Raw genomic sequence first — 22,222 nt, forward strand, 5'->3', positions numbered from 1 at the left:
AAATTTAGTTGCTCTTTCAATTAGTAAATCAAAGTTGGCTGGAGGCTTTCTAACCAAATCATTGGAAAAGTCATTATCATTAAGCCCATGGGAAAAAGTATTTACCAGAATCTCTATGGTGGCCGTAGGAACATCCATGGCCACTTGATTAACCTTTTGATGTAGGCTTGAATGGACTCCTTGGGCCCCTATTTGAGTGAGAAGAGTCTCCAAGGAGTTTTATTATATCATCGATTACTAGAGAAGTGGTGGAGAAATACCTTGTGGAAATCCTTGAATCGACGAATAGAATTGTCTGACAATTGTTTGAACCATCGTTGAGCTCCACCGAAGGTGGTGAGGAACATCCAGCATTTTACTCCGTCTGTTAATTTCTAAAGAAGGGTAGCATGCTCAAACTTGAGGAGATGATCTTCTGGATCAATCATTCCTAAGTATTCTCCAATATTCAAGTTCTGATATCGCTTGGGTAATGTATCATCCAATACCCTTTGAGAGAACAAACTGGCAATCTGCACAAAGGGCTATCACTAGCTATAGTTTTTTCTCTATATCGATCTCGTATCAGCACTTCTCCAGAGGACTCTTGCGAGATTATTCCTTGGCCCATCTGTTCCAAGGGTGTACGAAAAAGCTCTCTAGGATGTTGATTTGGTGAGAGAGGTGTAGGGAGAAAGCGTGTATGCCCCTCCTCTTGCACCCCCTCTCCCTCTGAAGAGCGTTGGTTGATACTTCCAAATTTGGTGGTGGTAGCATGCCACCAATATTATCTTATTATTGTTGTTGAAGTAATTTTTACACTCTGGCATTTATGAGTATCTCCAGATCTTCTTGCGTTACAGTTATGGTATTGAGTTTTATAGCCTCTTCCATCGCAAAGCTTTAGATTAAGGTAAATGTTCTCACAGACGACACCAAATTTAATCCTGTCTGAAGGTGATGAGATGATGTGCTGACTTTGGCGATTGAGGGATGGCAAGCTTCACAAGATTTGAAGGAACTCCTAGGTGACCCTACACACACATAGATGATCCAACAAAGCATTAGTGACCTAGGACTGGGGTGGGAATCCCTAGCTAGGCCCTCCGATTGTTCCTCGCTTGAATGTGGAAGAAGAATAGTATTGGAAAAGATGCAATAAGTCTAGTTTCAGATGCAAGTACTTGTGTTTGCATACCTTGCTAGCGGAAAGGATTCCTATTTTTATACCACCTCACATAACCTTCGCGATCGTGAGGTGGTCTCCGGTTTGTTAGAGTTTTTTAGAAGATGAGAAAAATACAACCTAGACTTCATGTAATAATCCTCTGAGGAATCTTTTTTCTACCCTATATTACCCTCTTTCTTGTTTATGACTTGAATCCTTGATATGATGACATATGCACAAGAGTATATCGTTGTAACTGCTCAAAGAACGAAGAAGCTTCGAGAGAATATTTCCTGATAGATTTGCCAGGCTGTCATAAAGTTGTTGACTGCTTGTCTATTTAGATATATATTGGCCGATTATTAAGCCTAGATATATAACTATCGATCATTAATCTCGTCGTATCTTGAGAATGCCCACTTGTTCTTCTGTTGAATATATCTTGACTGGTGATGCATTAAGAGTACCTTCTATTAAATATATCTCAGTCGATCATGCATTAAGAGTACCTTCTGTTGAATATATATTGACCGGTCATGCATTGAGAATACCTTCTGCTAAATATATCTCGGTCAATCATGCATTAAGAATACCTTCTATTGAATGTATCTCGGCCAGTCATAAAGCTGGTCGTGTATTGAGAGTTTCTTCTATTAAATGTATCTCAACCGATCTTTGCCTACTTGAGCATATATAAAGAACATCGTGTTTAATTGGACCTTATCTTGCCGATCATATTTTAGAGTCCTAACTGGGTTAAGCCTCTTTAAGCATGGCTGACATTTTTCGACCGAGCAGATATACTAGACCTAGTATCTTGTGTTTAGTCAGTCTTTGTCTGACCTTTCGTATGATATAGACTTGATAAGGCTAAATGTCTCTAGGTCCGATCGGACTTATGTCTGCCCGGGCATATACACAGAACCTTGTATTCAATTGGCCTTCATGCGACCATTCATATATTAAAGGCTCGAAAAGGATAAATGCCTTTAGGCCCGACTGGACTTATATCCATCCGAACATATGCATGGAAGCCTTCATTCGGTCGACCTTTGCCTTACTGATCATATTTCATGGACTAAAGAAGGATAAATGCCTTTGAACCAGACCGGACTTATATCCGTCCGGACATATGCATGGAAGCCTTCATTATGTCGGCCTATACTGTCACGTCCCGGAGGAGTCCCTGTCCGAAGAAATTTCGGTAGCATCTCCCCTGTACAGCGAACAATCTGAAACTTCCTACATCTCATATACCTCAACCACATGCGGCTGGAATAATAACAGAAATAAAATATAACACACAGACATTCCACGCAGTTTAATAGATAACAAACTGAAACAGAAATAGAAGGACACAAAAACAACCCTACTCAACTACACTCGTAAAGCTCAAATCCGATAATAAGATCAACTTACCTCTTCTGCCATCCAGGCAGGCATATAGTAAAACATATCCAAACACCAAAACCATCGACACATACATTCATACCAGATCCATAGTATCAAAACCAGAATAAGTCGGACATAGTCTAAACAATAAAACTAAAAGATCATCCAGCATTTTTCGTGGTCTGCAGGGGACTAGCAACTGGAACTCTCTCCTGCAGCATCAACCTGAAAAATATCAACAATGGAGGCGGGGTGAGTCCAACGCTCAGCAGGTACAACTAATATACATAGTAAGGAATTAACATCTAGCACTAATCATTCGTACAGTCTCCTGATATAAGAAGGATAAAATGCTACTGAAGTAAACAGGAGAAAACCGTACTAACCAGGACCTGGGTATATGGACAAACAGTCCGAGAGGTATAGAAATCCTGTATGCATGTAAATCATAGGCATCCAAACAATATGTAGCATATAAATGCAGCAAAAACAAACACAAGCAATAAATGCATCATGCATATGATGCCAATGTCATGGTCACCCCTGACGCCAGTCAGCCAACTCACAACAAAAGTGGGACCGAGTGGGTAGGGCTGTGACAACCGTGCACTCTACATCACTACTCCTGATGAGTGACCGAGTGGACGGGATGCTGTCGTAGTACACACATACTCCTACCCCAAATCATAAATGGGGGAGCGCAATGCTCTTATCTCCCGGTACACGATGACGGGGAGGGGTCTCAACGTGCTACTACGCTGCAATCACACTACCCATGAGCGGACCAACGGAGCACGGAACGAGCAAACTGTCATGCTACCACGCTGCGTCACGCTACCCTAAGCGTCACAACGGAACACCGAACAGTGATGAAACTGGCGATGTGCTCGACAATAATAGAGCAATCCTATCACACAGCATGCAATCATGCGAATGGTGCATGGCACTAAGCATGGTAATATACTGAATCAATCTATATACATATATGATGTGCACCATAGCAAATAAATCATATCAAGGGTACACAGATCAGGTAAGGTATCAGATCTAGGTCCTGAACATGGTGAAACATGGTATATCACTACCCCTATAAGCATGTATAAGCAAGTAAGGAATAGCATGAGATGCAAAACAAGCAATCAACCAAGCATGTAACAGGTATTGGGTAGTGATTAACCGTAACAGATAAGAAACATAATCTTTGCTATTTGTTAAATTCATTACTATGCATATCAAATGACATAAGTCAAAAGTACCCGCCTCCAATCGAAATGGTCCAATCCGACAATCGAGATACTCGTCTTGAATCAAAGTCCTGTAATAAACCGTATAGTTTAGCTAAATTTAATTATAAGCAAAATAGCTAAACCAAATTATTTTTCTCCAAGAACCCTAATTAAATAGTTAATCACAGTTAACTATCCCTAATCCAAAGCTTAGGGTTCCATTCCTAACTTAGCCACAAGTCGACCTAACTACACATGAACCACCAACTATATAATGAATCAAACCTATCCAAACAAACTCAATTAAGTATCTTACCCAATTTAAATCTGCACAACTCTAAAGCTTCTGTCAACAGCACAACTGGAGATCGACTTATCGCCGCTAGCAACAAAATAAATTGCTGGATCAAGGAAACCACAACAAATCCCATTTGAATTATTTCCCACTGTCCAATTAAGATGAGGACATCATAAAATCAGCAACACCTAATTTTCCTTACCCAACTCATAGCCGTGCTTGTTGATCCACACCAGAACTGTGGCTACCAACACAAATGGGTTGCTGCTGGAACAAATCGAACAAACCAAAATAGCAATTAATCCAAATTCTTGAACCTACAGAATTTCCAACCAAACTAAATCTCACCGTGGATTTGATCAAGGCAGAGAGCACTAGGGCAGCGGCGTCGGCAGGCACAGAGGTGGTGGCAACTGACGTTAGGGCAGAAACAATCTCGGTCGATAGCAGCGGATCAAGTTCTAGGGCAGAGGAGCATGGGTCGCAGCCCGCGCAGAGGAGAGAACCGGGATAGGGCTCAGTCGGCGGTGGCTCTGTGCAGAGCTCGGCGTGGTGAAGGCCGGCATCGCGAGAGATGAGGGAAAAAGGAGGGTTTGGTTCTGATGTGAGGTGATCGGAGATAGGGTGCAGAGAAGGGGGAAAACTGGTAGTGGCTTGAGCGTCGCCAGCGCGTTCCTGATCTCAGCGGCGGGGAGGGCTCGCTATCCAAGCTAGGGCAGGGCAATTAACCGGCTGCCGGCGTTCGGGAGCAGAGAGTAAAACGGGAGGCTTAGAAGTGGTGCGGCGCGATGTGGCTAGGGCAGAAGAGGAGTTCGACTCGGGGAAGGAAGAAGAAGAGTAGTGAAGAGAAGGGGAAAGAAATCGCAGCGTCGACGGTTTTGGGGAGAATAAAGTAAAAAAAAAAAGAGAAATAAAAATTTTCCTCTTTAAAATAGGGTAGCCCAAACAGGTTTTTCCGGAACCCCGTTTTATCCCCGTAAACTCGTCCATACGAGCTCCAAAAAATTCCCGAAAAATTTCTAAAAATTCCAGAAATTTCCCTTATTAATATTCGCCTATTTTCGGTATTTTACATTCTCCCCCACTAATAAAAATTTGGTCCCCAAATTATCGTTATCTACCATCAGCAAATACTAACAACAGGTAAAGAGTATAAATGCTGAACGGTAAACTAAATCACATACCTCAAGTGAAAAGAAGAGGATATCGAGCTCGGATCGTATCCTCGAATTCCCAAGTAGCCTCCTTATCTGAATGATGCTGCCATCTGACTTTAACCAGCCGGATAGTCTTGTTCCGCAACTGACGCTCTTTTCGGTCAAGAATCCGTACCGGAATCTCCTCATATGTAATGTCAGGCTGAACTAGAACTGGAATATCTGCTATCACATGCGTCGGGTCGGGCACGTATCTCCTCAGCATAGATACGTGGAATACATCGTGGACGCCTGCCAAGGACGGTGGTAGTGCTAACCGGTAAGCTACCGCTCCGATCCTCTCCAAGATCTCGAAAGAGCCAATATACTGCGGAGCCAGCTTACCTCTGAGGACAAATCTCTTCACCCCTTTCATGGATGAAACTCGCAGAAATACATGGTCGCCAACAGAGAACTCTAGTGGTCTGCGTCTTCGATCAACATAACTCTTCTGGCGGTCCTGCGCCTCTGACATCCTTCGTCTGATAGTATGGACCAACTCTGCATCCTGCTGAACTCTATGAGGTCCCAACATCTGGGCCTCTCCAACCTCATCCCAAAGGATGGGTGTCCGACAAGGCCTACCATACAACGCCTCAAACGGTGCCATCTTGATAGCCGAATGAAAGCTATTGTTGTTGGCAAACTCTACCAACGGCAGATGGTCCTCCCAACTGCCTCCAAAATCCATAACACATGACCTCAGTAGATCCTCTAAAGTCTGAATGGTCTACTCTGACTGTCCATCTGTCTGCGGATGGAAAGCTGTACTAAATCAAAGCTACGTGCCCAAGGCCTGCTGCAGACTCTGCCAGAAACGAGACGTAAACCGTGGATCTCTATCTGAAATGATACTCAACGGAACACCATGTAATCTGATGATCTCCCGGCAATATAGATCTGCCAATCGATCCAGAGAATCTGTCCTCTGGATTGCTAAGAAATGTGCAGATTTGGTTAATCGATCAACGATTACCCAAATCGCGTCATGGCCTCGTCGTGTCCTCGGCAAACCCACCACAAAGTCCATGGTAATGTGATCCCACTTCCACTCAGGAATAGGAATCCGCTGAAGTAACCCGGCAGGTCTTTGATGCTTAGCCTTCACCTGCTGACAGACAAGACATCTAGCTACAAAATCTGTGATGTCTTTATTCATACCGTTTCACCAATAGGAACGCCTCAAGTCTCGATACATACGGGTCCCGCCTGGATGGATCGCAAATAGAGAGCGATGAGCCTCCTGAAGTAACTCGTGTAAGATCGGATGAGACTGAGGTACACACAATCTTCCTCGGAAGTATATAATACCCTCCTCGTCTCGTGCAAACTCGGTCTGCTGCCCGGAAGCTATCTGACTGCTATTGAACTGCAAATGCTGATCACCAGCCTGGGCCTCTGGAATCCTCGTCCTAATCGACGACTGAGCAACCATGGTAACAAGAATTCCCTGCTCTGTCTGTCCCTGCTCCTCAAGGTCTAACTCAGAGAAACCCTGAACCAAGTCTGTAACTGAAACTCGGTGGCAAGCCAAAGTCCCCCTGGACTTCCTGCTGAGTGCATCTGCAACCACATTAGCTTTCTCCGGGTGGTAGCTAATGGTACAATCGTAGTCCTTCAGGAACTCCATCCATCTCCTATGTCGGAGATTAAGCTCCTTCTGAGTGAAAATGTATTTGAGACTCTTATGATCAGTGAGAATCTCAAATGTAATGCCGTACTGATGATGACACCAAATCTTCAGAGCATATATGATGGCGGCTAACTCCAGGTCATGAACTAGGTAGTTCTTCTCATGCTCCTTCAACTGTTGAGAATCATAAGAGACTACTCTACCGTGCTGCATCAGAATAGCGCCCAAACCATGAAGAGACGCGTCGGTGTAGAGTACAAATCCATCCTCTCCAGAAGGTAAAACCAAAACTGGAGCCGACACTAATCTCCGCTTCAGCTCCTGAAAGCTTGTCTTGCAATCCTCGGACCACGTGAACTTCACTCCTTTCCTGGTAAGACGTGTCAGCGGCATAGCAATACGCGAGAAACCATCGACAAAATGTCGGTAATATCCTGCTAGTCCCAGAAAACTGCGGATCTCCTGAACTGATTTCGGCTGCTCCCAACTGGTGACATCCTCGATCTTCTGAGGATCAACTGAAATACCTCTGCTAGAAACCACGTGTCCCAGAAAACCGACTGAAGATAACCAGAATGCACACTTGCTGAACTTCGCGTACAACTGATGTCGTCTAAGAGTCTCCAAGACTATACGAAGATGCTGTGCATGCTCCTCCTCGGAATGCGAGTAGACAAATATGTCATCAATGAAAACGATAACAAACTGGTCCAAATACTCTAGAAAAATGCGGTCCATAAACACTGCTGGAGCATTGGTAAGCCCAAATGACATTACCAAAAACTCATAATGACCGTATCTCGTACGGAAAGCTGTCTTCTGGATATCTGAGTCTCTGACCCTCAACTAATGATATCCGGATCACAGATCAATCTTAGAATACACTGATGTACCTCTGAGCTGATCAAACAAATCCTCAATCCGTGGTAAAGGATATTTATTTCTGACGGTCACTGCATTCAGCTGTTTGTAGTCAATACATAACCTCATAGTGTCGTCCTTTTTCTTGACAAATAATACCGGAGAACCCCATGGAGAAACACTAGGGCGAATAAATCCCCTATCCAAAAGCTCCTGGAGTTGAACCTTCAGCTCGTTCAACTCTTTTGGTGCCATACGATAAGGAGCTTTCGATGCCGGTGCGGTCCCCGGAATTAGCTCAATAGAGAACTCCACTTGCCTTCTGGGAGGCAGACCTGGCAGCTCCTCTGGAAATACATCTGGGTACTCCCGGACTACAGGAACGTCGAAGAGCTACGAACTACTGCTATCCTCAGTACTAATCATAGATAACAGAAAACCCTGACAGCCATGTGACAACATCTTCTGAGCCTGAATCACCGAAATGATCGATATGCCGTCATCTCTGATGCTAGTGAAATCCCACGAGGGTTGGTTCGGAGGCTGGAATGTGACCACCCATGTCTGGCAATCAACTGTGGCATGATATGCTGACAAACAGTCCATGCCAAGAATGATATCAAACTCGACCATCTCCAATACTAAAAGATCTACCGTAAGTATCATGTTGCCAATGTCTAACGGGCAACCTCTGACCTCCTGGGTGACGTCTAAAGTATCACCGGACGGTAGGGAGATGGTCAATCACTGCAGTCTAAAAGTAGGTAATCTACCAATCTCCCGCATAAAGGTATGGGATATAAAAGAGTGCGAGCTACCAGTATCAATCAATATATCAGCGAAAAATGCATAAATGGAAATCATACAGCGAAAAACGGATTCGTCGGCCCGCTATGCATCCTCCCTGGTAATCACATGAACACGTCTAGTCTCTGGCGGAGGAGGAGGTGGTAACGCTGCCAGCGGCTGCTGCGGCTGGGCAGAAGCCTGCCACTGAGGCGCTGCTGGATAATGTGCCAGAGAAGACTGAGAAGGCGGCGACTGATACTGTGCCGATGGCTGGGATTGAGTCTGATACTGGCCTAGAGGCTGAGGCTGCATCTGATACTGCCCCTGCGTTGGATAATAAGGTCCCGGAACAGAACTCTGGGGTGCTATGGAAGCACTGGAGTACTCCTGTCCAAGCATGTCAAATGCTGCTGCAGGTGAAGCTATCCCCTGCTGATGATGTGAGGGCTGGAATCTCCGCCCTCCTCGTCGAGACCCTGACTGACTGTGCTGTCCTCCCTGAGCAATAACTCCGGGAGCAGTATGCTGAGCCTTCAGCTAGCAATCTTGACTCTGGTGCCCAGGTAGTTTGCAATAAAAGCAAACTAATTGTCCCATAGTATAGGCTGTGGTGATGTGATCTCTGGACCCACATCTGAAATAGCGAATGTAGCTGGCGGGTTGTTTCCGGTTCTGCTGTGGAGACCGAAAACGTCCTGAAGAAGACTGCCCTGATTTCTGAGGCCTACTAGATACCCCAGAAGTACTCTGATCTGACCGACTACGCCTGCTCTGCTGTGGTGTAGCCTGTGATTGCTAAATCTGTTCAGATGTCTGACTCAGTTGCTTCCTTTTCCTATCCGAAAAAACTCTCTGCTGAGCTGACTCAATAATGAGGGCTCTGTCCAACATCTCCGCATAAGATGTCATACCAAGACCCGCAAGTCTTAGTTGCAAATGTCCATCCAGCCCCAGAATGAACTACTGCATACGTGAACTATCCTCAGCAACTAGCTCTGGACAAAATCTGGCCAATCTGTCAAACTCTATATTATACTCTGTCATCGACCGATTGTCCTGTCGCAAACTCAGAAAATCCTGCCGGCGAGCCATCTGATAAGATCGTGGAAAGAAACGGCTCTCAAAAGCCTCTCTGAATCTGGCCCAAGTGATGTTCTGCTCGCCGATGATGGAACGCTGAGTAATCCACCAGGTGTCGGCCGCGTCCCGTAAGTGAAAAGTAGCTAGCTCTGCTTTCTCCCTCTCGGAGCAAGCCATATAGAAGAAGGTTCGCTCCATAGTCTCAATCCAAGACAGAGCCACACTCGGATCACGGTCACCTCGGAAGAGTGTAAATCGACTCTTCATCGACTCTGCCAACACTGGAATCCTGGCTCGTGCCGCAACAATGTCAGTGAGGTGTGTCGGAACGGTTGTCGGGACTGGCAGAACCACTGGAGCTGGTGCTACCGGTGGTACCGCTGCATAAACCGGAGGAAGTACTCCCGGTGCTGCTGGGAAAACTGTAGCATATGTCGTCGGTGGCACTGTAGGGTGAACATAGGTGGCCGCAACTGGAGGTACAGTAGGTAATGGTACCGAATGTGGAGCAGCCGGTATCCCTGATGCAGGTGCTGCTGGGTACACTGTATGTACTGGGGGCACAGGTGTTGCTGGTGCCGGATAAACGGTGGGTCCAGGTGGCGGTGGTGCCGGGTACACCGTAGGCTGCGCTGGAGCAGGTGTCGGGTATGCCAATGGTACCCCTGTTGGTACCGTAAATACGGTAGGAGTGGATACCGTCGGTGCAGCCGAAGTAGGTACCTCTAAAGGAGCCATCGGGGTCTGAGAGCCCGACGCGCCCGCAGTACCCTGAATCTGTCTCTGACTGACAGGCTCATCAACCGTAGGAATCTCTGGCATATCCAGAGATCCCACGGTCCTCGTACGTGGTCGTAACAGCACCACGTCTCGCAGTAATACGTGTAGATCTCCTCATATCTGTTAAATTATATCATAGATATTACTACAAGAATCAACAATTACCAAAATAATTTCATACCTAATAGCTGTCTGGAGATGTTCCGTCGCTGTCCAGTCCCCAAATTGACCTCCAAATTCCATACAAGAAAATCACCGGAAATCCATAATAAAATCCGAAACGGAAGTCCAAACATATACGTAATGGAAAAATCCGTGCAACCAAAATAACTACATAGTTTGACTCGCAAACTAGGGCTAGCACAACATATCCAGAATACTAAAAGCATGTATCACACCCTGCTCTGATACCAATAAATTGGTATCAGATAAATCTCGAAAATCCAACACACGGAAATCAAACAAATATCGCCAAACTTTGGCGCTCTGATACCATATCAATTGGTATTAGGTTATACCAACTATCCAAAATACGAAAACAAAGATCGTAAAACTTAAGCTCTGATGCCAAATAAATTGTCACGCCCCGGAGGAGTCCCTGTCCGAAGAAATTTCGGCAGCATCTCCCCTGTACAGCGGACAATCTGAAACTTCCTACATCTCATATAACTCAGCCACATGCGGCTGAAATAATAACAGAAATAAAATATAACACACAGACATTCCACGCAGTTTAATAGATAACAAACTGAAACAGAAATAGGAGGACTCAAAAACAACCCTACTCAACTACACTCGTAAAACTCAAATCCGATAATAAGATCAACTTACCTCTTCTGTCGTCCAGGCAAGCATGTAGTAAAATATATATCCAAACACCAAAACCATCGACACATACATTCATACCAGATCCATAGTATCAAAAATCCATAGTATCAAAACCAGAATAAGTCAGACATAGTTTAAACAAAAAAAACTAAAAGATCATCCAGCATTTTTCGTGGTCTGCAGGGGACTAGCAACTGGAACTCTCTCCTGACAGCATCAACCTGAAAAATATCAACAATGGAGGTGGGGTGAGTCCAACGCTCAGCAGGTACAACTGATATACATAGTAAGGATTTAACATCTAGCACTAATCATGCATACAGTCTCCTGATATAAGAAGGATAAAATGCAACTGAAGTAAACAGGAGAAAACCGTACTAACCAGGACCTAGGTATAAGGACAAACAGTCCGAGAGGTATAGCAATCCTGTATGCATGTCAATCATAGGCATCCAAACAATATGTAGCATATAAATGCAGCAAACACAAACACAAGCAATAAATGCATCCTGCATATGATGCCAATGTCATGGTCACCCCTGACGCCAGTCAGTCAACTCACAACAAAAGTGGGACCGAGTGGGTAGGGCTGTGACAACCGTGCACTCTACATCACTACTCCTGATGAGTGACCGAGTGGACGGGATGCTGTCGGAGTACACACATACTCCTACCCCAAATCATAAATGGGGAAGCGCAATGCTCTCATCTCCCAGTACACGATGACGGGGAGGGGTCTCGACGTGCTACTACGCTGCAATCACACTACCCATGAGCGGACCAACGGAGCACCAAACGAGCAAACTGACGTGCTACCACGCTGTGTCACGCTACCCTAAGCGTCACAACGGAGCACCGAACAGTGATGAAACTGGCGATGTGCTCGACAATAATGGAGCAATCCTATCACACAGCATGCAATAATGCGAATGGTGCATGACACTAAGCATGGTAATATACTGAATCAATCTATATACATATATGATGTGCACCATAGCAAATAAATCATATCAAGAGTACACAGATCAGGTAAGGTATCAGATCTAGGTCCTGAATATGGTGAAACATGATATATCACTACCCCTATAAGCATGTATAAGCAAGTAAGGAATAGCATGAGATGCAAAACAAGCAATCAACCAAACATGTAACAAGTATTGGGTAGTGATTAACCGTAACAGATAAGAAACATAATCTTTGCTATTTGTTAAATTCATTACTATGCATATCAAATGACATAAGTCAAGAGTACCCGCCTCCAATCGAAATGGTCCAATCCGACAATCGAGAAACTCGTCTCGAATCAAAGTCCTGTAATAAATTGTATATTTTAACTAAATTTAATTATAAGCAAAATAGCTAAACCAAATTATTTTTCTCCAGGAACCCTAATTAAATAGTTAATCACAGTTAACTATCCCTAATCCAAAGCTTAGGGTTCCATTCCTAACTTAACCACAAGTCGACCTAACTACACATGAACCACCAACTATATAATGAATCAAACCTATCCAAACAAACTCAATTAAGTATCTTACCCAATTTAAATCTGCACAACTCTAAAGCTTCTGTCAACAGCACAACTGGAGATCGACTTGTCGCCGCTAGCAACAAAATAAATTGCTGGATCAAGGAAACCACAACAAATCCCATTAGAATTCTTTCCCACTGTCCAATTAAGATGAGGACATCATAAAATCAGCAATACCTAATTTTCCTTACCCAACTCATAGCCGTGCTTGTTGATCCACACTAGAACTATGGCTACCAACACAAATGGGTTGCTGCTGGAACAAATCGAACAAACCAAAACAGCAATTAATCCAAATTCTTGAACCTACAGAATTTTCAACCAAACTAAATCTCACCGTGGATTTGATCAAGGCCGAGAGCACTAGGGCAGTGGCGTCGTCGGACCAGAGGTGAAGAGAGGGAATCTCGGTGGCCGACGCTGCTTCGGTCCAGAGAGGGCAGGGGCAAGGGACCCGCAGAGGTGGAAGAACCGGTGGTGCTAGGTCAGCGGTGGCTCTGTGCAGAGCTCGGCGTGGAGAAGGCCGGCGTCGTGAGAGATGAGGGAAAAAGGAGGGTTTGGCTCTGATGTGAGGTGATCGGAGATAGGGTGCAGAGAAGGGGGAAAACCGGCAGTGGCTTGAGCGTCGTCGGCGCGTTCCTGATCTCAGCGGTGAGAGGGCTCGCAATCCAAGCTAGGGCAGGGCAATTAACCGGCTGCCGGCATTCGGGAGCAGAGAGTAAAAGGGGAGGCTTAGAAGTGGTGCGGCGCGATGTGGCTAGGGCAGAAGAGGAGTTCGACTTGGGGAAGGAAGAAGAAGAGTAGCGAAGAGAAGGGGAAAGAAACTGCAGCGTCGACGGTTTTGGGGAGAATAAAATAAAAAGAAAAAAAAAAGAGAAATAAAATTTTTCCTCATTAAAATAGGGTAGCCCAAACAGGTTTTTCCGGAACCCCGTTTTATCCCCGTAAACTCGTCCATACGAGCTCCGAAAAATTCCCGAAAATTTTCCAAAAATTTCAAAAAATTCCCTTATTAATATTCGTCTATTTTCGGTATTTTACATTTCTGTATTTTACATAAACCTTATTGATCATATGTCATAGACTAAATAAGGCTAAATGTCTTTGAGCCCGGTCACACTTATAACCATCTGAGCATATGCATGGAAACCTTCATTAGGTCGCCCTTTGCCTTACTGATCATATGTCATAGACTAAATAAGGTTAAATGTCTTTGAGCCTGGCTAGACTTATATCCGTTTGGGCATATGCATGGAAGCCTTCATTCAGTTGGCCTGATCATATGTCATAGATTGAATAAGGCTAAATGCCTTTAGGTCCGACTAGATTTATATCCATCCGAGCATATGCATGGCAACCTTCACTCGGTCGGCCTTTATCTTACTGATCATATGTCATAGACTAAATAAGATTAAATAACTTTAGGCCCGGTTAGATTTATATCCGTCTAGGCATATGCATGGAAGCCTTCATTCGGTCAGCCGGTACTTTTCACCTGGGCATATACAGAGAAACTTATATTAGATCGGCCATCGCCTGGCCAATCGCATGCAATATCTTAGATAAGGCTAAGTATCTTGGCGCCCGGCTGGTCCTTCCCATTCAGGTATATACATAATCTTATGCTCGACCGGGCCACCTCTTCTTGGCTTTAACTGCCACGTCACCCAAAAGACTTGATCATCATAACTAGTATCAGATATGATCTTTTGACTTTCTAACAAGCCAACATGCTATATTAATGGTGAGACGGGCTCGCGAGCTAGGAGGCCTATTAGGCTGTTAACCTTAAGATGGGCCCTTTGTAGAGAGCCCACTCTTTTATAAGGTATAAATGGGTTGTGGGAATATCTCTATAGGATATGAAGTAAAGTTCCATGAATGACCCTGCAGGCTATTGTGGAGTCTTTTTCAACCAGTCTAATTATCAAGGAGCCGATCGAGAGAGAATGGGGAGTAGAGCCCCATGGGGGTCTGGCAGTGCCAGGAGCGGGGCTCATAGAGTGCCTTTCTTATCGGCAGAATCAATTGGGGGGTGGGCAGTGCCCGATGCGGGTCCTATAGAGTTGGAGTGGGGCTCATAGAGAGCATGTCTGATCGGAGGAATCAATCGAGAGAAGACGGGGAGCCAAGCCTCATGAAAATCTGACAGAGTCGGGAGTAGGACCCGTAGAGGGCTTATCCGATCGGCAGAACCGATCGGGAGAAGGAGGTCCTGCTAGACCAGCTACTCGATTTTTTGAATCATCTTGGACTTTGACCGATACCTGTACTTGCATGTTAACAACTGGGCCACACTAGAGTGCTTCTTCCTATTCACTATATCACCCTCTTTTTATTTTGTCAGTCTCATCTCTTTTCTCTCCTTTTGCATAGGGGCAAACAAAAATTTAGTTAAATCGAATTAACTAACTAAATTTAAAAATCTAATTTGGTTATTTATGAATTTTATTTAAAAAATCAATTGTTTGGGATAATTCAGTTCAATTTTGATTTTAAAACTCTTAATTTAGTTAACCGACTAAATGAAAATTTAACACCTTTGTGGGAGGGGGAAAAGCCTCGTATGGGTCCGGTTGAGCTAGGAGTGGGGCCCATAGAGAGCATATCCTATCAAAGGAACCAATTGGGAGAAGACGGGGAGCACAGCCTCGTGCGAGTCTGATAGAGTTAGGAGTAGGGTCCGTAGAGGGCATGCCCGATCGACGGAACCGATCGGGAGAAGGAGGTCCTGCTAGACCAACTACTCGATATTTTAACACATCTTGGACTTTAACTAATACATGTATTAGCATGTTAACCACTGGGCCACATTGGAGTGCTTCTTCCTATTCACCATATCACCCTTTTTTATTTTGTCAATCTCATCTCTTTTCTCTCTTTTTGCATAGTGGCAAATAAAAATTTAGTTAAATCAAATTAAATAACCTAATTTAAAATCTAATTCAGTTATTTATGATTTTTATTTTAAAAAAATCAATTGTTTGGGTCTTAATTCAATTATCCGAATAAATGAAAATTTAACACCTTTGTGGTGTTGATTTTTAAATATCAATGGAATTGAATTTTGAAAATCAACATAAAAAAATCAACTATGGTACTGATTTTCAGAAAAATTCTAACCTATAATGTCAAACTTGAGAGTTTGTTCACAAAGTAGTTCAAAATCTCTTGAGAGTACCATTCTTTATCAAAGAATGTATAGAATTTGTCCTAATTTGGCTTCACAAAATAAGGGATAATGGTCTAGAGAATCATGGGACATCATGACAGAAGCCTCCCTAAGAAAGCGATCATCCTAGTATGGCTACCACGAAAGTAGTGGTGACGTTTGAATACATACATCAGTATTGTCCAAGAGAAAATATTAGTTACCTCAGGATAGACCACCTTTAAGCATATCGAACACAGAGGTAAAAGAGGAAATTACAATTAGAGTATCAACGATCATCATGATAAAACTGAAATCCTAGAATTGCTTGTAAATCCAATTTTCTCACAACTTCTCACTATGCTTTCTGAATTTGTTTACTTTAATCATAAATTCTCTCGATTTTGATTCATTTAGATAGCCTACATTGTGTTTGGATTGGTACTCGACTTCATGGTCCTAGAGGATGATATTTTATTACTTGACAAAAACCATGTACTTGTGAAAATCACACATCAATGTTAGGCAAGGTTGAAGTCCATGAGAAGTGGATTATAGGTAGTGGAAGTCCAAGCAAATCGAGGCTGACTTGAAACTAGGCAAGTAAAATTCTTGTTAGGCCAATGTTAATTAGATATTGAGCAATGGGTGGAATCCTAGAGATAAGAAGTCTCCAGGCAAGCAAACTTCTAATAGGTTGAGAATACTAGGAAAGATTGAAGTTAAAATAGGTCAGAGTTGACTTGTTTTAGGTAAATACAAGAGTGGATTCATGTATAAGTGTACTTGGGCATTAGCCCGAGGTCCACTCGGAGGCCATTGTAATTCTTTTTTTTTTATATGCAATTGTTCATCACATCAGCCTTAAATTCTCAAATCAAATTCTCTATCAGTCCGAGGGATTTTTTTTTTATTATTTTTTGTTAGAAGTTTTTTAGTCCGGACAAATTATAATTCTTGGATCCACCGCTTGGTATATGAGAAAGTTCTAATGATAAGAAGTATTTTAGCATTGTATAAATCCAACCTTGTGTGTCTACAACCAAAGTATCTAACTTGAAGGAAGATATTGATCTACTAATGAACTTAGAACCATTAAGATATGATTTAGTCAAGTTTATGTTGTAGTAGTAAAATCAAGTTACAATCAATTGATTGAGCAGTCAACTTATAAGTTTAAAGTAGTCGATTGATAAATTCAAAATCATAAAATTATAGTTTAGATGGATGGTTTTGGACAGTTAACTGATATCAATAGTAGTTGATTAATGGTTGAGTCAACACAAGTTGAAATGAAAGTGAATAGAAAGTTTACAATTGACTAATTTAGTCAATTGGTTACTAGTACAATCAACTACTGTTAGAATAATAATTTATTAATTACTGATAAATCTTCAATAATAGTTGAATTTAGGTAAGCTGTAGTAGAGTAGACATATAGAAGGAAGATATTAGTTGATAGATGAGCAAGCAATCGAGTGGAGGGTGTTAAATGATTGAAAAATTCCAGTCAATAACAAAGACTCTATAAAGAGGGTTTCGTAGAGGCTTCATGAACATGTTTTGAAGATCTATTCATGGAGGTTCTAGGATGTGTGTTGCTACATTTCAGGATCTTCATTAGAGCAAATCAAAGAAAACAAATGCATTCAAGCAAGCAAGAGATTGTATTTCTTTCTTTCTTATATTTCCTATAAGAATAAGTTATTGTGAAAGGTTTACATGAAAGATAGTGGTATTACTAGGATTCATCAACAGATGCATTTAGGTCATGGAGCAGAATTAGGGATTCCGAACCATGTGAAGGCTAGTTTGTCTTGTGATTGTAATTTTCTTAGTTTTTTTTTAATTTCTACTGCACAAGACTACCACATTATAGAGACTAAAATTGAAGAAAAGCAATAAGTGCTATCACCTTGATGCATGCGGAAATACAAATATCATCCTTTGGCACTATGTTGTTAAATACTAGCTATGCACAAAGTAGGCTATTTGTATGAAATCGAAGGTGAGGAAATAGATGTAATGAAAAACTAAATTGATTTAAGAAAACTAAGTAGAAGGATGCTTGGGAAATAAAATCTTAAACCAATTCTAGGGTTTAATTTAAATCACGATGTGATGTCAGCTATTCAACTATGATTCCCACTCCTACAATGTCAGATTATTCTTAAAGGTGATTTATCTTTAGGTAATCAATATTTTCTCTCAAAACACAACAATGTATTTATCTTGACACAACTATTATTATGGTAATTGAATCAAACTAAACTCTTTAAGATCTATGATAATCAATGTTATCTTCGAGAGATTCGAACTATTTTCATGATCAAAAACTCAAGCTCAGTTCTATAGATGCAAGATTAAGGTTCACCTTTTAGTTCATCCCTTGATGTCTAGTCATGCAAACATACTCTAATATATTCACAATTAAGAATACTACAACTGAATCAAGATTATCATGATATTAATAAAAAAATCACAACATTACCATGATCCAAAACAAACTACCTCCAAAACTTAAGGATCTAGGTAGCTTTTCAACTCCTTGAACAATTGGTAAGACCAACATAAACAAAGCCTTTTGTGTTCTAGATGCAAGTGAAAGTATCATACCCTATTCAATCTTCAAGAAACTAGGGCTAGGCGATTTAAAGCTAACAACAACTTTGTAGCTTGTAGACCACTCTTTTAGGTACCCATTGGGTATTCTAGAGGATGTTCCAATCAAAGTAGGAAGTTTGAAGTACCTATTGATTTTGTCTCACTTGATATGGATTAGATCCATAGAAGCCATATCATAATAGGAAAGCCTTTCTTAGCTCCACCGGGGGCTATAATCGACATTAATAATCATAAACTCTCCTTGGTGATTGGTGATGCTCGTAGATTATATACACTTTTATGCATGTCTTGACGCACATATACTTATATTTCATGAGCATAATCTATGTTTATTGCACCCTATTTCATTATAATGACATACTTCCATTATATTCTGTTTGGAGATTTGCCCTTTACATATTTTGATTGATAGGACACAAATTGGAGCAAAAATAGAGCAAAAACTCACATAAGAACAACTTTGGAAGAAATTAAGCCAAGGTCGTGTGACCCACACGACCGTGCTCCCCCACCAGAGGAAAATCAAGCTACATCCATGTGAGCCACACAACCATGTCAATATCCTATGGCCATGCAGCACACGACCGTGCCAACTTTTCAATGGCGAAGAAGGCCACGGTCGTGTGAATCCACACGACCATGTGACTTTGGCAAAGAAGAAGAAGGCTATACCCATGTGACCCACACGATTGTGTGACTCAACCCAAGAGGAAGTCCGGTGCGGTTGTGTGGATCTCACACAGCCATGCCATGCTAAAACAGAGTTGTGTTGAATTCTGGGCAGATTGAAGACCAATCGTAAAACGGTCATAACTTTGTGTTTGGTTGGATTTTTGAGTTGTTCTTTATACAAATACCAAGCTAACTTCAAGGCCTACAACTTTGTTTAAGATCCAACAGAGAGATAGCATTGTCTACCTGTGCTAAATGACACGGTTGTGCCTCCCAACCGTGGGTTCATCTGGACCTCCGCTTAAACGGCAGACCAAATTTGAACTACCATAACTTCCAGTTCGGTTAGACCCAGGGCTCAATCCAAATATAATATTGTAGATAATTTCAAGATTTACAACTTTTGTTCAGGGTAAAACACAAGCAAAACCTGCTTTAATGGGTGAAAAACCCAGTTTACCGGACCCCTATAATCCTGGTTTTCCTGGGCAGTTTGGAGGAGGTATAAAAGGACCAAGAACCTCATTCTTTTACTCATCTTGGGGTTGGGACTTCGTCCCTCTCCTTGGGGAAGGGTTCTCCCCTTAGGGGAAATCCTAGAGCTTCATTCACCAACATCCCTTCATGATCTGTCCGTCTCCGTAGCAAGGAGGCATCCCCAATACATCGGAAACATCGACAAGTATCTCTTCTTCCCCTTCTTCTCACATCTAGGGATCTAAGTATGATTTACTTTATGTTTTGGGGTTGTTCTTCCTCTGCAATGGAGTAGATCTCCTTTCTAGGATTAGGGAGTATATGTGATGTGATGGAGATGTAAAACTATGTGGATTTGCCATATTTCTATTCAATGATTTGTTAATGCCTTGTTCATGTTTGATGAAACGTGTGTGTGAATCTTATATATATCTTTTGCATGTTTTATCAAATAATTGTGTAGAATTGTTAATCCCATAGGGGGGATGCCCTAGATCGTATGGCCAAGGGGCGCTAGTAACAGGCTGCCCTGCTTACGGACGTATAGGGTATCACCTTGAATGGAGAAGCAAATAATCACAAGGAAGTAGTGGAATGGACATAATCACTATTTCTATTTCTATGTTATTGTGTGTTAGCATCTTTCTGTGTTGTATGGCCGAGGGACGTTGGTGACAGACTGTCCCACTAACGGACTTCATAGGAATCACTTCCATTTACTAGCATAGGACATGGAGTAGGAGATAATGCCAGCTTATCCACTGTAGGGGAGAGTCGGTAATGCAAGTAACTTCCTACAAGAGTATAAACATAGAAAATAGAAACTAAGAAATCTATGTAACATCGCCTAGCATCACAAGGAAACTGAAATCCTAGAATCTCACCTTAAACTATCTCTCACATCCTCTTAGCTCAACCCCTCTCAAGATCCACCATCTCTTCTCTTTCTCTTACTTTCTTTTCCATCCAATCTTACATTTTACTAGATAATTCACCGTGTGAAGTTAACTAGTGCTTAATCAATAGTCCATGTGGATCGATAATCTTTTTATTACTGACGACGAAACCATGCACTTACAGTTGCATAACAAATTTTTGGCGCCGTTGCTGGGAACTGTTTTCGATTAACATTAGTTGATTAACATATGAGTTATTCCAGACATTTTTATTTTTCCTTTTGCCTTTTCTTTCTTATTTTCATTATGCACTTTCTTTCTTGCAATTTAAATTCTGTGTTTTCTTTCTTGTTTTTCATATAGCATTTTATTTCTTGTCTTTAATTCTACATTTTTGGTTTTTCTTATAATTTTTTTTAGATATCCATGAGCACTAACATGTCAAGTAGGAATTTAAGAGACTTTTTTGCACCCATTTCTGCTAGATATATGTCTCCCATTGTGCAGCCTCATATTGAAGCAGAAAATTTTCAACTAGACCCAGAGTTAATTGCTATGATACAAGGTCACAAATTTGGAGGAGATGTATCAGAAAGCCCTTATATGCACCTTGAAACATTTCTAGAGCTTTGTGATATGGTGAACTGTGATGGAGCATCAGTAGATGCAGTTCAATTGATGACATTTCCTTTCAATATTAAGGATAAAGCAAGGACTTGGATATATTCTCTCCGTCCTCAAAGCATTACAAGTTAGGAACAATTGGAGCAGCAATTTCTGAATCACTTTTTCCCTCTAAGTAGAACAGTGTATATGAGGAATTGTATCACAAATTTTGCTAAGGCAGATGGAGAATCATTATTTGAAGCATGAGATAGATTCAAGAGTCTACAAAGACAGTGCCCTCATCATGGCTTGGAAAAATGGTTGACTCTGCATATATTCTATAGGGGAATTTCTTTCTTAGATAAGTGTTTATTGGATTCATCAGCTGGAAGTTCTTTTATGAACAAGAGTGTGGATGAAGCATATACATTAATTGATTAAGTGACATTCAATCTCCAAGAATGGTCAGATAAAAGTTGGATGGAATCTCCTAAAAAAATTCAAGAAGTGAAAGCCATAAATACAAGAGTGCTTGTCAAACAAATTGTAATTCAACCATCCAAGAGTTTTGAAATTCACAAGTCATAGAATGTGAGGTCTAAACAGTTGGAGGCAAAGATTGATAGCATTGTTTCAAAATGGTTCAAACATGATCCCCCTCCTACACAGATAAGATCTAGTGAAAATGATAATGATATTAAGTTGAGAAGTGGCAAGAACCATGAAGAACTTCTGAAAAAGGACTTGTACAGAATTTAGGAGGAGAACAATAGAAGACCTAAAGAACTCAATTCCATTACTCTGGGAAGTTCCCAAAGGCCACAAGTACCTTTCCCTCAATGATTGATCACACCAACACTAGATTAGCAAGTTGGACCTCCTCAGCAAGCTCAAAGGGAATATGGGGAAAAGGAAGTTCAATCTTTCCTAAGACCTTCACTAAGGGTTCCTTTTCCGCAAAGGCTAGTGAAGGTCAATGAAAATAAAGATTTTAAAAAATTCTGTCGTTCTAATATGGTTGATTGCAGATTTCT

At 41.9% G+C, this 22,222-nt stretch overlaps 1 non-coding gene across 1 annotated transcript; it reads right to left on the bottom strand.

Annotated features, from left to right (window-relative positions):
- Nucleotides 1-21,393: 21,393 nt before the first annotated feature.
- Nucleotides 21,394-21,499, bottom strand: LOC122049851. The gene has a single exon (XR_006131105.1). It is a non-coding gene; the product is annotated as a small nucleolar RNA R71 (small nucleolar RNA).
- Between the last annotated feature and the right edge of the window lie 723 nt (nucleotides 21,500-22,222).

This window comes from Zingiber officinale, chromosome 2B (assembly GCF_018446385.1).
Source record: "Zingiber officinale cultivar Zhangliang chromosome 2B, Zo_v1.1, whole genome shotgun sequence".
NCBI classification, from domain to species: Eukaryota; Viridiplantae; Streptophyta; class Magnoliopsida; order Zingiberales; family Zingiberaceae; genus Zingiber; species Zingiber officinale.